Below are 6,092 nucleotides of genomic sequence, written 5' to 3' on the forward strand. Positions count from 1 at the left end.
TTGTGAAAGGAACATTTCTTCAGAGACCTCAGGAAGTACCCTTATCACAACCAGATACTGAGATGTTAGACTGAGTTTTAGGAGTTCAGAGAATTTCATTGCTCTCTGTTGAGAAGGATTTGGGGAAGACCCTAAAGTGAAAATTTTGATATATATTTTCCCAAGAACTAATACGGATAATTGCAAGTAAGAGGGTAACAGGTAGGAAGGCCAGGGGTCTCCAAATGGAGGAAATAGGCTGCAAGTGTCAGACATTTTTATCTCCCTTAAGTGGCAGGAGGAAACAAACTAATGATATTTTTTTTCCCTTCTCTATACAAATTTAAAAGGTTTCTCCTAAAATACTGTGTTGCCATAATGACACATGGTTTCACCTGAAGTTAACTATTCTCAAACCTTGAGTTAACCAATGCATTTTTCTTATGTAAATGTTTGTCTTAAGCTATGTTAATGTACTATGCATTTACCCCAGACTCTGTCTTCAAGTTGTTTCCGCCTAATGGCTCAGAACCTACTTGACAAGCCAGTATGTTATACTCAGACATTGTTCCCCTAATCTATGTAAACGAAACTATTTGTATGGTAATCTGCCCTTCTGCAAGATTCAAGTCAATCGTTTTATGGCCCAGGATGAATCGTCTGGTGCCAAGATTACCCCCCAAATACCTCTTATGGATAAGGGGCCTGGTGCCATTCTGAGTTTTAAGACATTCCTTTCTTTCATTAACAGACTGAGTGAGTGAGTGAGTGAAGTTGCTCAGTCGTGTCCGACTCTTTGAGACCCCATGGACTGTAGCATATCAGGCTCTTCTGTCCATGGGATTTTCCAGGCAAGTGTACTAGAATGGGTTGCCATTTCCTTCTCCAGACTACTATGTTAACAGACTACTAGTGACTATATAACATCCAGCTGAAGACTAGCAGGGGGGTACTCTTTCTGCCCCCTTCTGATGACTATGTCAGAAGCTTTCTCTATCTCCTTTATACTTTAATAAAACTTTATTACACAGAAGCTCTGGGCAATCAAGCCTCATCTCTGGCCCCGGATTGAATTCTTCTCCTCTGGAGGCCAAGAATCCTGGCGTCTTTTCGTTCAGCAACAACCTTTCACAAGCAAATTATTTTAAGAAAAAAAATGGAACTCTGCTGATGTAGAAAACTCATCTCCATGCTTAAATATTTTAAAGTAGTCATTTTTGCACATATGAGCTATTGTGGTTTAGTTGCTAAGTCATGTCCAACTCTTGTGACCACGTGGACTGTAGCCTGCCAGGCTCCTCTGTCCATGGGATTCTCTAGGCAAGAATACTGGAGTGAGTTGCCATTTCCTTCTCCAGGAGATCTTCCTGACCCAGGAATCTAATCCAGGTCTCCTGCACTGCAGGCAGATTCTTTACCAACTGAGCTTCAAGGGAAGCCCATGTATATCCAAAGAAAAATCCACAAAGCAGGTATATTTCTATTCTTTGTATATTATTCTCCACTTTAATAGACAGAAGTACTGAGTGATCAATATTTTAAAAGCACTACCTACCCAAATTCTTTTATCAAGGGGTTTACAAAATAGAAAATAAACATTGCTCTTATTCTTGAGGCCTTAAATGTAGTAAAGAGATTCTTACATGATTAAAATAAGCATAATTCAAAGAAGGGTGCACTACTTAGAGAATATGAGGAAGTTGCAAAGTTAATGAAATATTCTTGGACATGTGGTTGGAGGATGGGAATAAAAGGTTCTCTGGTGATGAAGTCTGCTTGAAAGGTAGCACTGACAGAATGAAATGGCATCATTATTCTTAATAGCTAAAGAGTAAAAATAACCACATGCTCATCCACCTGAAGACTGGATCAATAAACTGTTTTATATCCATAAAAAGAAACATTATTATGCTAACTAATGAAACAGGTTTCTGACACAAGCACAATGTGGCTGACACTATATTTACCTAAATATTTTACTGAAGCAAATATAGTATTTTACTAAAGAAAAGAAGCCTGACAGGAAAATAAATAATATATTGCATGCTTCTGCTTGTATTCAAGACCAAGAATAGGAAACCACACAGACTCAGAATGTAGATTAGAGGTTTCAGGGGTGGGGGAGGTTTCAGAGAGGGAGCAAGTGCTAATAGATATAGTTTTCTTATGAGACTGATGAACATTTTCTGAATGCAGATGCTGGTGATAACTGAACAACCTTGAAAATATAATAAAAACAAAACAAACAAACAAACAAAAAACTGTATACATTAGAAGGGTGAATTTTATGGTATATGTATTACATTTCAATATTAAAGAAAATACAGTTGAAATACAGTTTAATTCTTAAATGAGGTATGAAGGATAAAGTTTCAAAAACACAATGAACAATCCAAAGGCACTGGGAATGATTGAGGGAGATCTTTTTGAGTTTCATTAGGTTTCCTCTCAAATTAGAGAAGGAGGAGATTAGGGGTAACTATAAAACAATCCTACAAACAATACACAGTATCCTTCTTACCATAGAGCAATTTGGTGACAGTAGTGAAGCACAAAAACTCAGCTTTTGTCAAACTGTTTCTGAGTTCACAACAGAATATATAGAAGCAGGAAAATACTTAATAAAACCATATGAGCATTAACTTCAGGGATTTAAGTCCCAGTGTACCTGGTAAAATAAAAGGCTATTTGCCTATTGTTCAGCTACCCAAGATCTCATCTCAGGTAGATTTCCAGATCCTAACTTAAAGAATGTAGGAGAAAATAGTTAACTTTTAGAGAAAAAAAAAAATATATATATGAATCATTTTATGCTAGCTTACCTATTAAAACCTGCATTTAATGACTAGAAATAATATTTTCTTTTCAGAATCAGGAGGATCTATCTAAACTTGCTGATATCCATGACATAACAATTTATTATTTACTTTATTTACTCTTGGTTCATAGGAAAGCCTTTAATCTTTTCATCATTGGGCAAGTGTATACAGAAATTTAAGGTATGTTTTGTTTTATTGAAAAGTTCGTGTAGGTACCACAATAAAAATGGACAAATTCATCTCCATGTGAACCATGAGCATGTATACTTAGGTAGGTCTAAGGAAAAAGTTCATTACTTACATACTATTCTCATATATATTAAAATATATACACATGATCACACATAAATATACACATATAATAGCAAGGTATATGTTTTTAAGAAGTATTTATTGTTCCTCTACTCATTTCCATTTTATAATCTAGAAAAGTCATTAAAAAGATTAATGGATGCAAGTGTATGTGACAAATTCTGTTATTTTCACTTATTTTTGTCTTTTTTTTTTCCTGTTCATCAAGATATTCATCCTTTAACAACCATTCTACAAATAAGTAATGAGCATTGTGGGAAAGCAATTAAAAATCTCTAGAAAACTAGATCAATAATACTTACTTCACATCTCAGAAAATACTAAATACAACATAGACTAAAAGCTGCTGCTGCTGCTAAGTTGCTTCAGTCATGTCTGACTCTGTGCGACCCCATAGACGGCAGCTCACCAGGCTCCCCTGTCCCTGGGATTCTCCAGGCAAGAACACTGGAGTGGGTTGCCATTTCCTTCTCCAATGCATGAAAGTGAAAAAATAAAGTGAAGTTGCTCAGTCGTGTCCGACTCTTAGTGACCCCATGAACTGCAGCCCACAAGGCCCTTCCATCCATGGGATTTTCCAGGCAAGAGTACTGGAGTGGGGTGCCAGGCTAAAAGCAGTAGCAATTATTTTTTTATTATGCTAGTCCTTGATATACTATTTCTGGAACTAAGGCAAAGACTCTTAAACCAATCATGCTTTCTTGAGAAATATAAAAATTGTAATCATTTTTAAAATCATATTTTAATAAATATGATTTAATAAATATGATCAGATAAATATTTTCCAGCATGGGAAATGCTTAGTCCTTAGATCTTGCAGCCTGGTCTAACACTGGTGTTTCTTCCATATTATTTTGAAGAGGTAAAGTTAGTTAAATTTATCAAAAGCTCCTCCCTGAGACAAGAAAAGCAATGCTCAGAGATGAGCTTGTATAAAATAACCTACTCATGAATGACATCTACATTTAGTGGAAACAGTGAAAACAGTGGCTGACTTTATTTTTTGGGGCTCCAAAATCACTGCAGATGGTGACTGCAGCCATGAAATTAAAAGACGCTTACTCCTTGGAAGGAAAGTTATGACCAACCTAGATAGCATATTCAAAAGCAGAGACATTACTTTGCCAACAAAGGTCTGTCTAGTCAAGGCTATGGTTTTTCCAGTAGTCATGTACAGATGTGAGAGTTGGACTATAAAGAAAGCTGAGCGCTGAAGAACTGATGCTTTTGAACTGTGGTGATGGAGAAGACTCTTGAGAGTCCTTTGGACTACAAAGAGATCTAACCAGTCCATCCTAAAGGAAATCAGTCCTGGGTGTTCATTGAAAGGACTGATGTTGAAGCTGAAACTCCAATCCTTTGGCCACCTGATGCTAACAGATGACTCACTTGAAAAGACCTTGATGCTGGGAAAGATTGAAGGCAGGAGGAGAAGGGGACAACAGAGGATGAGATGGTTGGATGGAATGACTGATTCAATAGACATGAGTTGGGTAAACTCCGGCAGTTGGTGACGGACAGGGAGGCCTGGTATGCTGCAAAAGAGTCAGACATGACTGAGTGACTGAACTGGACTGAACAGATAGCTATCTACCTTTAAATAGTGGATATCCATGATCTAGATTATTTTGTAATTATAAAAACACAAATACAAACAAAAATCACCTTCCTCCTTATGATATTTTGCAGTTGTGCAGAAGTGTTCCACATCTGTGTGTCATTTTCTTGATCATTTTCTAAAAGTTTACATCAGAACAAAAAAGGATGGATAGAAGGAATTTCTCCTTTCTGACTGAGCTCATTTTCTTGGGAATTACTGATAACACTGAGAACAAGATGGCTCTTTTTACCATGGTTCTACTTGTTTATCTTATTAACCTTCTGGCAAACCTTGGAATGATAACCCTGATTAGGATGGATCCCCAGCTACACACACCCATGTATTTTGCCTCAGCCACCTCTCCTTCTGTGACCTCTGCATTTCCACAGCAATTGTGCTCAAGATGCTGGTGGATCAATTTGCCAAGAACAAGTCAATCTCCTTCAGTGGCTGCGCTCTGCAGTTCTTTGTCTTCTGTATCTCTACAGAAGCTGAATCTCTTCTCCTGGCAGTGATGGCCTATGACCTGTACAAGGCCATCAGCAGCCGCTTGCTCTATGCAGTCAGCATGTCCAGCGGGGTGTGCTCCCTGCTCGTGGCTGGGGTTTACCTGGTGGGAATGGCCAATGCTCTGACACACACAATATTAGCATTCTGCTTATGTTTCTGTGGGTCAAAGGAGATTAGCCATTTCTTCTATGATTTACCTCCACTTTTCCTCCTTTCCTGATGTTATATACAGATCAATGAGTTGGTGTTATTCATTATTCTTACCTTCATTGAACTGAGTACCATTTCAGGAGTCCTCATCTCTTATTGTTATACTACCCTTTCAGTCTTGAAGATCCACTCTGTTGAGGGGAGGTTCAGAGCTTTTTCCACCTGCACCTCCCACCTAACTGCAGTGGAAATTTTCGAGGGAACTATGCTCTTTATGTATTTCAGGCTGAGTTCATCCTAATTTTCTAGATCAAGACAAGATGACCTCATTGTTTGACACTCTTGTGACTCCAATGTTAAACCCTATGATTTACAGTCTAAGGAACAAAGATGTGAAACAGGCTCTGGAAAAAGTGAAACTTAAAAGATGGGGCTAAATGTTTATATTTCACACACATAAACACATTTTGGGTTTTGTATTTCTAGAATTATATTTCATCATACAAGAGAACTAAAAATTCCCCAGTGCTTACAATGTTATAAATGAACATTTGTTGTATAGCCCAAATTTTAGAAATGCTACAGTCTCCAAATACAGCATGCTCATATGTATCAAGAATTTATATATGGCACCTCTACTTTGTTGAAAACTTCCCTGAATTTTCTAACTTGATCAAATATCATTGGTTTATTCTTTCATTCAAACAACATTTCAATTTTCC

The 6,092-nt window shown here is 37.3% G+C and overlaps 1 pseudogene; it reads left to right on the forward strand.

The window, feature by feature from the left end:
- The first annotated feature begins 4,871 nt into the window (after positions 1-4,871).
- LOC113896509 lies at positions 4,872-5,807 on the forward strand (annotated as a pseudogene).
- The last annotated feature ends 285 nt before the right edge of the window (positions 5,808-6,092 follow it).

Source organism: Bos indicus x Bos taurus, chromosome 7 (assembly GCF_003369695.1).
Source record: "Bos indicus x Bos taurus breed Angus x Brahman F1 hybrid chromosome 7, Bos_hybrid_MaternalHap_v2.0, whole genome shotgun sequence".
Classification (NCBI taxonomy): domain Eukaryota; kingdom Metazoa; phylum Chordata; class Mammalia; order Artiodactyla; family Bovidae; genus Bos; species Bos indicus x Bos taurus.